This window comes from Cnephaeus nilssonii (genome assembly GCF_951640355.1).
Source record: "Cnephaeus nilssonii genome assembly, chromosome: 12".
NCBI lineage: Eukaryota > Metazoa > Chordata > Mammalia > Chiroptera > Vespertilionidae > Cnephaeus > Cnephaeus nilssonii.
Window position 1 is genome coordinate 20,466,990 of NC_137083.1, and position 12,316 is coordinate 20,479,305.

Below are 12,316 nucleotides of genomic sequence, written 5' to 3' on the forward strand. Positions count from 1 at the left end.
GAAACACATTGATTGGTTGCCTCATGCACGAGCCCCAACCAGGAAGGAGCCTGCAACTGAGGTACATGCCCTTGACTGGAATTGAATCCAGGACCCTTCAGTCCGCAGGCCGACACTCTATTCTCTGAGCCAAACCAGCTAGGGCTAATGTTTAAATCTATATTCTTCCTTATTTTGCCACCTATCCCATTTTTGAGATTGCTGGAGACCAAACATTACAAAAATACAATGTGAAGGCAATTCTTCTTGCCAGGACTGTTAGAAACAGGTGGTGTAAAGAATTATGTGATAACCCGCCTGAGACAAGAGATGAGAATACCGAGTGTTACGCTTAAATAGATGATCTTACAGATTATCTCTAATTGTCTCTCCAAGGCAGGATCAGAGAGGAGAAATGAGACTGGCCTCTGCTAATTGATCTAGATTCTCCGCTTTCTCTTGCCTTTGAATAAATGTTGCAAACATATGCCAAAATATCAGTTTGAAGGGATTAGCTTGCTTGAGAACACACATATCTTTCTCTCCTCCATAAGTACTCATCTAATGTCTTTCATTTTAGATTAGTGCACATTTGGTAAACCGATCATGTTTCAGGTGTATTTTTTCTTTACTAAAATAATACTTTGTTATAGATAAAAAAGTTTTGCCCAATTTATACACCCATTTGCAGTGTATCTGTGAACCTGTTTTCCATATTCTGATGGCCAGTAACACTTTGATATTTTAACATTTGCCAATTTAGTAGATAGACAAAAATATGCTTCTTCTATTATATTTTAAATGTATCCTATCTAATAAAAGAGTAATATGCAAATTAGCCATCACTCCGCTACACCCACAAGCCACACCCACCAGCCAATCAGGAGTGAGTATGCAAATTAACCCAACCAAGATGGCTGCGGCCACGGAGCGAGCAGGATGCTTGGGTTTCCCCGGAAATGGAGGAAGCCAAGCTTTCTGCACACCCTGGCAGGCCCAGGCCTCCACTCAAGGCTACAAAGTTTCAATTATAGAAGATAAATAAATCCCAGATACCAGGGCCTCCACTTGGGTCGCCGGGGGGCATGGATGGCCTGCAAACCACCACAGGCCCCTTGCCCAGGCTGCCCCATGCCCCAAGGGAACCCCCACCCTGATCCGAGACACCCTTCAGGGCAAACCAGCCGGCCCCCACCCATGCACCAGGCCTCTATCCTATCTAATAAAAGAGTAATATGCAAATTGACCATCTCTCCAACACACACAATGGCTGCCACCATGTGGACACAAGATGGGCACCACAAGATGGCCAGCAGGGGAAGGCAGTTGGGAGGGACCAGGCCTGCAAGGGAGGGCAGTTGTGGGAGATCAGGCCAGCAGGGGAGGGCAGTTGGGAGGGACCAGACCTGCAAGGGAGGGCAGTTGTGGGCGATCAAGCCTGCAGGGGAGGGCAGTTAGGGGTGACCAGGCTGGCAGAAGAGGGAAGTTGGGGGCAACCGGGCCTGCAGGGAAGGGCAGTTGGAGGGGACCCAGGCCTGCAGGGGAGGGCAGTTAGGGGTGACCAGGCCTGCAGGGGAGGGCAGTTAGGGGCAAACAGGCTGGCAGGGGAGTGGTTAGGGGGTGATCAAGCTGGCAGGCAGAAGCAGTTAGGGGCAATCAGGAAGGCAGGCAGGCGAGCAGTTGGGAGCCAGCAGTCCTGGACTGTGAGAGGGGTCCCAGATTGGAGAGGGTGCAGGCTGGACTGAGGGACACCCCCACCCATGCACGAATTTCGTGCACTGGGCCTCTAGTTAAATTATGAGTGTCTTAGAACAGTGGTCGGCAAACTGCGGCTCTGTTGACTAATGGGTTTGCCGACCACTGACCTAGACTCTCAATTCCAATAATTACAGGCTGTTGTTGTTCCTTGTGATTAAGCCCCTATCCCAGTAGTTCGGCAAACTCATTAGTCAACAGAGTGGCAAACCGCGGCTCGCGAGCCATATGTGGCTCGCGAGCCGCAGTTTGCTGACCACTGTCTTAGAATATCTTTTTAATATTTGTTGGTAATTTTTTTTTTTAATCCTCAGCTGAGGACATGCTTATTGATTTTAGAGAAAAAGGGAGAGAGAGAGAGAAACACCAAGTGGTTGCCTCCTTCACACACCCTACCACAGATCAACCTAGACTGGGGGTTGTACCCACACATTTGTGTATGGAATGATGCTCCAACCTACTGAGCCACACCAGCCAAGGCCATTTTTATTCTTTTCTGTGAACTGTCTTGTCATGTCTTTTAACAATTTTTCAATTGGGTTGTTGACTGTTGATTTGTAAGCGTTCCTTTTCAATAAAAAAAAAATAGTATTTGCATAACTATAATGTTGGCTATGTGTATTACACATTAATTTCTAAGTTTCTCATTGGTTTTTTTGGATCTTATCTTTTCATGTAGTTAATTGTATCATGTTTTTCTTTCATGAGTGCTTATGTTTTTGCTGTGATGCACTCAGAAAGGATGTAACTGTGTATTCTCCTTTGGGGAGCAGGTTAAAATATTTTGCAACACAACTGAATAAGTATTTTAGTCTCTCACTATATTCTTCCTTATTATCTTGCCACCTATCCCATTTTTGAGATTGCCATTCAATAACTATTGCCATTCAATTAACTGAGTTCTTACTATATGCCTAGCAATTGGAGATAAAAAAAGTCAGAAGGTAAACTATGGAGCCATAGTCAAATACAATTTAAATTAACCCACTAATTTTGTGAAAAACTACTCTTTAAACATGTCCTTCTCTCTAGCCTTAAACAAGTATAATATTAAACTTGCCTCATAAGATACTTACATTTTTTTTCATTTTGTCCCATTATTCCAAGAAATAGTTAAATGCTTTTCTATATTGTTCTTGTTAAATGTAAGAGAAATGCTTTCTCCTGTGTACACTTTCTTAGTGTACAATTAAGCTGCTGTAGCAAAAAAGATTCCTTTTTAGGGAAATATCCTATTGGGTAATAATCAGTACTGAGTCATGTGGTCATAATCAGCTCCAAGTAAGGCTGGGACATTTCATTTCTACCAGGACAACCACAAATTGGCTAAAATGGTGATAGTTTCTATGATTGGAAGGAATCAAGGGATATTGATTACTAGAAGACATTAAGCAGTTTCTACCATAACCCATTTGTATGATACTCAATTATCTCTTGTTTCTCCCATAAAGAGCACATCTCCTTATCAAAGGTGAACAATGTAGAGTCTAATCCAGTCTAGCTCAAAACCCAGAATCTCTACATGATGCGAAGTTCTTTCCATGAGTCCTGATGTGGCTTTTCTGGTTCTGTGACCAATAAACTCGTAGATGACTTCACTGTCCCTCCCCCCAGCCCCCAAGTTCCACACACACAAACACACAAAACACCAACATTCAGTGGTGGAATAGAAGCAGGATACCTGCAATAAAATCATACTTTAGAAAGAGAAGAATGGAAACACAGAACCACTTGTTGATAGGAATGCTGAAATCTTGCTGGGCAGAAATTACAAAGATTGTCCTCACTAGCAATGGAGTAAGTTACTTTTTTTCTTTTTTCTTTTGAGATTTGTTTAAAGGTGTTTGATCTATGAATTGTCATAATACATATACATCTTGTTCTCTTAAGATATTCATTAGTTCCTCTTATATATTTCAGTATCAACTCTTTTTTATTGTCTAAAGTTTTACATATGCCTCCTTTTCCCCCGATTGACTCACCCCCCCACCCCACCCCCCGCCAGCCATTCCCACCCCGGGCAAGCCCCCACTGCCCCAGTGTCTGTGTCCATTGGTTATGCTAATATGCATGCATACAAGTCCTTTGGTTGCTCTCTAACCCCTCCACCTCCCGTGCCATTTGCCCCTGGATCTGTTTTTGTTCATCAGTTTATATTGATCATTATATCCCACATATGAGTGAGGTCTTGTGATATCTATCTTTCTCTGACTGGCTTATTTCGCTTAGCATAATGCTCTCCAGGTCCATCCATGCTGTTGCAAATGGAAAAGTTCCTTCTTTTTTATAGCAGGGTAGTATTCCATTGTGTAGATGTACCACAGTTTTTTAATCCACTCATCTGCCGATGGGCTAAGTTTCTTGATAAAATTCTGTCTCTGCTTTCTGGGGAACTTCCTTGTCCCACTGTCATTTTGGTCTTCTGATTTTGTCCTTTGGAAAATTCTTCTCAGTCCATGATCCCATGAGACACATTACTGTGCACGTTGGAGAACATCCCTTCTTTTCTGCTTAAGATGGGGTGATGGACATGGAGTTCTATTTTTAAGCCGAATACAGCACGCGTTTCTCAGCTCTCAGATACTGCTGGGTTAGGCTCTCAGGAGGTGCTTCATGGTTAAACAACCACAAACTTGTGTAGACTAGACTTCCAAGTTCTTTAGCAATATAATTTGCTCAAAAACATGTTGATTATTTTTGTCTATGTGGTTCCAGGTAGTTGTATATGAAAGAAACCACAACCAAAGGCTTTGTCTGGATATAAATCTGACAGAGCTATCACGCCCCTCTCCCTTGAATTAAGAGCAGCCACATTGGGTGGGAAAACAACACCCTTAATCTGATTTTAGATTGCCTCACATGTCTGTTTGAGGACACTTAAGGGAAGGCTCTTGGGCAATGTCCTGAGTGACAACTTTATCTACTGTTATTCTGTTTACAGAAAACAGTTGGCTTTTCCAAGTTACTAATCCCTGAGTCAACTTAGATTAAAGGCCACCTGCTGAGAATAGAGCAGAATTATATCTCCTTTCATCTCTCCTTTAAACTGATTAATTCTTGCCTGGCTTCATCTCTCTTACAGTAAGTACAATGCTAAAAGCTGCCAGGAACAGCCAGTACACATTAATATTCCGCATTTTCCCAGCTCCCTTCTAGGAGGGACAGGCTTGGTCTATCCTGCCTTCTTAATTACCACTGGTAACAGTTTCATTTGAATGTTTTGCCATAAAAAGGATTACTGGCTCCCCAGCCAGCCATATCTATTCACTCTTCACATATCTACCATTAAGGCAGGACCACAAGTGTTAGAACATTTTTGTGTAAAACTCCACTTCTGACAACCAGCTTTTCTATAAATTAAGATACAGGCGTAACTGCTCTAAAAACAGACTCCAAAATACAGAGGTTCACAAAAGAAAAGAGTTCTTTCTTTTTATCTATCGGTCTTTAAATAAACAGATCCAGTCGTGGTAGGGAAGCTCTGCCAACTGCTACGTGAGGCTTCCGTCTCTGGGCCCACGGTGCCTACTCGAGTTCTCATCATTTCCCAGCCAGTAGGAAAGGGACTAGGAAAGGGAAGGACAAAGAGTTTCCTTTTATAAGAGACTAGATGCCTGGATCCCTGCCCTTATGAAGCGAAGACCTTTTGCTCCCATGTCAATGGCCAGAATACAGTCAGATGACCACACCTTGCTGCCAGGGACACAGAGAATGTGACCTACTAGGGTTTCTATTACAGTACTAAAAGGAAAAAGGAAAGACTGGATAATGGAGACCAATTAGCAGATATAGATATTGCATTAATATAATTTGTTCCTCCCTTGCTTTTTTTTTTTTTGACAGCACTTTGGATGAAATAGCATGCATATTTAGAAACAATATTTTTAGCTCCCAAATTACATACAAAAATTACACATTTTCAAGCCAGATTTCCTATCTTTGGAATATTCAGGCTGTTTATATCAACACCAAGTCACTAACCAATAAAAATATTTTTATTCGTAATACATTCTAATTTTGTTATTGTTCTTAGTCTAAGTTACACTCAGTTTTTATCAGAGCTAAAGAGAATAACTCTCTAAACGTCTACGTTCTACTTTCTGAAATGTTCAATAAAATCAAAATTTCTTACTGATGTGTTTGATGGTGGCAGACTGTATGTGGTAAATGCAAAAGGTGAGTGAATACATAAAATGATTAATATTCTTATAAGAGGTGGGTTTTATTCTTCCTTCCCAAAAGGAGGACTTTTCCCTATATTCTGCATAGGAGTTCATTTCACTTTTTACATCTCACCTGTGCATATATGACAAATCCCATCGAGCACAAAGTACTTCAAGCTAGTGAGAGTTTCTGGCATTCAGTTTTCTTCATTATCACCCCAACCTCACCACCGTTATTGTTTTATTTATTCTACTCAATCCTTGAAATTCTCTCAATACCCCCTCACCCATCCCCCCCCCCCCCCCCCCCCCCGACCCAGGTTTCAAAGGCTTATAACTTCCTTCTCGGCAGATCTACTTCTGCTATATCTGTTTATTTTGGTTTTGTCTTCTGTCTTCATATTCTGTACATCCAGAGACTGTGCCAAGCTCTCCTCAGTCTCCTTCTCTTCTCATTTGCCTTAACCTGAGGTAGAAGCTCAATGATCTCCTCCCGACGCCAGCAGTGATGTTGGTTTTTTACCAGCACCCACACTAACCAATGAAGACCATCTAGCACCTGGACTGTAAGGTGAGTAGGTAGGCAAATGCATTCTTAACCAACAGAGAAACTGAAGTTGAAAAGTAATTAAGTGATGTAACTAACATACCTGGCCCAACTAGTAATGGTGGAGCCAGGATTCTTCAGGTCTTTTAATTTAAGGACCTACCTAGACACCACACAGTGTTCTTTTGTATTGTACTGTCATTGTAATCAACCGCACTGCTTTCAGACAAAGCCGAGGAAGGCCAACGGCATCAGAAATGTGTCCCTTATATTTGGTCATTAGGTTTCATCAGGGAGATGCCCAGGAGGGGATCTGATTCTGCCTAGACCGAGTAGATTACTTTCTAGGGGGGGGGGGGGGGGGGGACACATGCCTCGAAAACTGAAGAAAATTACACCCTTTTCTTTTTGTTCTCACGTAATAATCATCTTAAAAGACAGCCAGTACAAAGTACATTTTTAAAAACCCATAGAGCCGGAAATTTTAGAATCATAGAATATTTTCATGCACTACAGGGCACCTGCAATCCTTATAAGAAAATAGAACATAATTTCCATACTTTTTGTTAGCTCTTTTTTAAAATTGAAAATTGGGTATTCATTATTCTGTGACTATTTTTGCCTACACGTTCTTCTGAGCTTTGTGGCAGTTTGGGTGCTGGGATATGAAATAATTTGCTCTTATGGGTCGTCTATAAAATTTCTTGAGAAATATACCATGTTTAGCAGTGACCTCTCCTCTTAAGGAATATCCTCATGGAATCATAACGAAGGGGCTGTGCAGATTCCCCAGAGACAGTTAGGCAGTATAAAAACTCTGCTTTCCGGCTCTGATGACCTCTTGGGGCCAGAAACATTATAAAAAAGAATAAAATGCAGACTCGAATGAGCAGAAGATTCAAGGATTCCAAAAAAGACATTATCTCTGGTGCCCTCAATGGAAGTTCAAGTCAAATAATACTTGATCTTATAAAAAAATATGACCTTTTTTAGAAGCACTTTTATATTCAGAAGTCAAAATCTCAAATAATGCTTCTTTTCATTCAAACCTGGGTTGGATATTATGCACCATTAGAGGCCTATTGCCTAACCTCACTGAGGACCCGCTGAGAATATTATCATTCTAGCAATGTCCCTACTGGATCTTCAGATACATAAATTCACAGATATCCTGTGACCAAGAACAGAAAAAATGCCACTCTCAAACACCAAAGCTCCAAATTATCTTATTAAATTAGAACTCTAGCTCAAAATATTTTGGTTTCTGTTAAACTCAAATGAGATAGCCTACCTGCTTCCTTGTCTCCTTAACTGTCCCACCTATACTTTTGTCTTCCAAGTAGTGTCATTGCGATTGTGCAGAGGTGGCTGCCATATGTGAGCTCAGTATGAGGACGTTCTTTCTGCCTCTGTATATAAGTGTCAGGTTGGAACAAGACCAGCAACTTTGCAAAGATTAGGAAAGAGATGAAGTGCTGACTGGACTTTCCCCCACTACAATTACATTTATGTTTTATTTTAGAAATGAGGGAGTAGGCTGAAGGATGGAATTAATGAAAAGGAGTGGGAATATCTACTTGTTTCTCAGGTTATCAGCTTTTACCCAATATGCCAACCCACTAGAATGCTGGTTTTATTGTATACCTTTTCACACAGAGTGGTAGATAGGATAATAGTCTCCTTGACCATATCCTGTCTGGACCCTGGGAGTATATTACCTTACAGGGCAACGGGACTTTGCAGATGTGATTAAATTAAGGATATTGAGAAGCGGAGATAACCCAGCTGGGCCCAATATAACAACAAGATTCCTTATAAGGGAAGGAGGGAAGGGAGGAAGGAAGGAAGGAAGGAAGGAAGGAAGGAAGGAAGGAAGTCAGAGTCAGAGAAGGAGATATTACTGATGGTCACACTGCAGTTTAGATAGAAAAAGAGATCTTTGAAGCTGCTACACTGCTAGCTTTGAAGATGGGAGAAGTGGCCACAAGCCAAGGAATGCTGGAGGCCACTAGAAGCTGGAAAATGCAAGGCAAGAGATTCTGGCCCTAGAGCCTCCTGAAGAAATTCAAGCAACTCTGTTGGACCACTTTAGAATTCTGAGCTCCAGAACTAAAAGGCCATCTATTTGTCTTGTTTTAAGCTACTACATTTAGGATAATTTGTTATAGTAGCAATAGGAAATGAATACATTAAGATTCAACAACATCAATTTTAAATATAGAATATCCAAATTATAGTGTTTAAAATTTTCAAAGAATTATTACCTTACACACATACCTGTGTCTATATATTTTAGTACTGTTAAATAATTAGGTCTTATGTATAGAGTTCCTATTTCCTGATGATAAGAATATGGCAAATTTAGTTTATTATCCCAGGTATCTTATTTGGTTCTTTTTGTAAAACATTATATGAACAATGAAGCAGCTGCCCTATCATGTGGTATTTTATTATTTTTGTTTGTTGTTTTGTGTGTTTTTTAAAAATTTCTCTGTAGTAATACACTGCTTTATTTCCATGTTGAAAGGTAGCTATTCTAGGTTAGTGATTCTCAGCCTTGGTCCTATTGACACTTTGGATAAGATGATCCCTGCTGTGAGGGGCTCTCCTGTGCACTGTAGGGTACTTAGCATCATCCCAATAGACACTAGTAACACTAGATGTCCCCCACTTCTGACAACCAAACATGTAACCAGACATTGTTGCCGAATGTCCCTGGGGAGCAAAATCAGCCCTGGTTGAAATCACTGCTTTAGGCAATGCACAATGTGGTGGCAAATATCCCCTAAGCGTCCATTAGAACATTCACAAGAATATTTAGTTACTAGAGGCCCAGTGCACGAAATTCGTGCACTTGGGGGGGGGTGGGGGGTCCTTCAGCCAAGCCTGCCCCCTCTGACAGACTGGGAGCCCTCAGGAGATGTCCTACTGATGGGGAGCGGGCCTAAGCTGCAGTCTGGCCTTCCCCTGCGGGAGGTGACTGGGCTGATCAGGGGAAGGCACCAGCCCCATCACCCCACTCCTGCTGCCACTGTCACAGCCGCCAAGGTGTTTTCACCAACACGGACTCCAGTCCCTTCTCCATGAAAAAATGACAGCTTTCTTTAGGCACTTTCAAGATGTGTCTTTCATAGGATATGACATTTCTTTTCTTTCTTTCTTTTTTATCCTCACCTGAGGATATGTTTCCATTGATTTTTACAGAGCTTGGAAGAGAGAGGGAAAGACAGAGAGAAACATCAATGTGAGAGGAACACTTCGATTGGTTGCCTCCTGCATGAGCCCTGACCTGGGCCCTGGCTAGGGAGGAGCCTGCAACCTAGGTACATGCCCTTGATCAGAATCGAACCCAGACCCTGCGGTGGGCAGGCCGAGGCTCTATCCACTGAGTCAAACTGGCTAGGGCAGGATATGACATATCTTAGCCCTCCAGCAGCAGACCTTTGTTTTTCCTCCAGGAGTGTGGAAAAACCTTAGAACACTTTCTTAGGTTCTTATTACTCAAGTTACCAGAACACTGTGAGAGGCAGCTTACAGGGAGCTTAGCCAATGAGGCTTCAGAAAAGGTGTTTCTTCTGCAGTTCATGCACAGAGGACCTCCTGCATTGTGTCCCCAGGGCTTCTGTCCACTGGGCTGGGGGCATGCCCCAAGCTGCACTGCGGGGGATGCCAGGGGCATGCCCTCAGCCCAGCTTCCCTGCTTTCTGTCAGCTGCGCTTCTGTCTGCTGGGCTGGAGGTGTGTCCCAAGCTGCACAGCATCGCTCCCTGGCCCAGTGTCTGTCCGCTTGGCGTGTCCCAAGTTGCGCTGCAGCAGCTCAGAGCTCACCTCCAGCCCACCGCTTTCTGTCAGCTGGGCTTCTATCTGCTGGGTCGGGGGCCTGTCCCAAGCTGCACAGCGCCGGCTCTGAGCAGCCCCCCCCCCCCCCCCCCCTCCGGCCCCAGCGTCTGTCCGTTTGGCGTGTCCCAAGTCACACTGCAGCAGCTCAGAGCTCACCCCCGGCCCACCGCCACTTTCTGTCATCTGGGCTTCCTTCTGGTGGGCCGGGGGCGTGTCCCAAGCTGCGCAATGGCGGCTCTGAGCAGCCCTGGCTCTGAGCAGCCCCTGGCCCAGCGTCTGTCTCTTTGGCGTGTCCTATGTCGCGCAGAGGCAGCTCAGAGCTCACCGCCGGCCCACTGCCTGCTTTCTGTCAGCTGGGCTTCTGTTTGTTCCAAGCTGCGCGGGCCGCGGCTCTGAGCATGCCCCCTGCCCAGCAGCCCAGTGTTCTGTCTGCAGCTCTTCCTCCCTCTGCGGCCTGTGAATGGGACGCTAGCGTCGTCACCATGGTGACGACGCTAGCGTCCCACCCTGGTGCTATGTGGGCCGCCATCTTTGTAGCGGAGGTACGGTCACTTACGCCTTTATTAGATAGGATATTATTAGGAAATTATCAGAAAGGCATGGGTAGTTGCTTCCTTATAATTCACCTCAGCAAAGCATTCGCTCATGGACCCCCCCTCCATTTTCTTCTTGCCTCACTGGGATCTTTTCCTCATCATCTTCTCCAGCTCCTCCTCTCCTCTTGCACCTCTAGATGACGGAACATCCCAGGACGCGGTTGTCCTCTCAGATGTCTTCTTTATCTATACTCACACTCTAGGTCATCACATCCATTCTATGTCTTTACATATATCTACCGTTACACTGATTCACAGCAAATACATGTTCCTGGCCATGAATTCTCTATTGAACTTGAACAGCCTACTCAATAACTTCAATTGACGGTCCAATAGGATAAGCATGTCGAAAAATGAATGGACATCATCAATTCCTGTTTCCCCAGTTACACCTTTTCCTCACACAATGTTTCCAAGATCAGTAAATGGCAAGTCCTGTGATACTCAATTTATTTCATTTTCTCACATCCTATATCAAATCCATCCTCCTCCCATTGGCTTCATCTGCAGTCCCTCTTCACCACCATCACCACCGGCTCTGCCTGGATTATAACCACAGCCTCTCCATTGGCCTCTCCTTCCAGGCTGGCCAGCCTGCAGGCTCTCCTCTACGCTGCAGTGAGACGGAGCCTTTCAAAATGTGAGACAAGTCATGTCACTCCATGGTATCACACCCAGAGGGAAAATGGAAATCCCGCTGATCTATGCTTCTGCTGCCTTTCTGACCTCATCTCTCACCCTTCGCCATCCACACCCCTTCCTCACAATTCCTTGAACAAGCCAAGCAGCTGCTTACCCCTCTGCATGAAAGGCTCTGCAGGTCCCCGCCCAGAGATACGCCTGGAGCTCTGGATTAGTCATTAGTCATGGTTCTCCAGAGAAAGACGCTAATAGGCTATGGTATCTATAAAATGACATTTCTTACAAGAAGTTGGCTCACATGATTATGGAGAAATGATGTTTAACCAGATATCTGGGCATCCTTTGGCCTGGTCAAGGTTACACACAAAGTTAACCATCACAGACTCACTCCCTCATTTATTTCAGGTCTCTGTCCAAATGTCACGTTGGAGGGGCCTTCTCTATCTAAAATATAATCCCTCATCTCATAATTCCTATCCCTCTCTGGCTTTATTTTTCTTCATATGGCAGAATTTGTATATGAATATTTGCTTCCTTTCTGTCTCCACCCACTAGACTACAGCTCCATGAAGGTAGGGTCCCCTTAACTATCTGCTCTCTGCTGTTTCACCAGCACTTGGATATACACCAGGATATAAATATACAAACATGTGTATCAGGATACCAGGATGTCAGGGTAGCCTGTCATGTAGCAAGTCCATTATAAAATGAAGACGATTGCATGCTATTGAACCTCAGAATTGGAAAACAGTGTAAAATACTCACAGAATGGAACACCGTATAAAATGCTTGTAG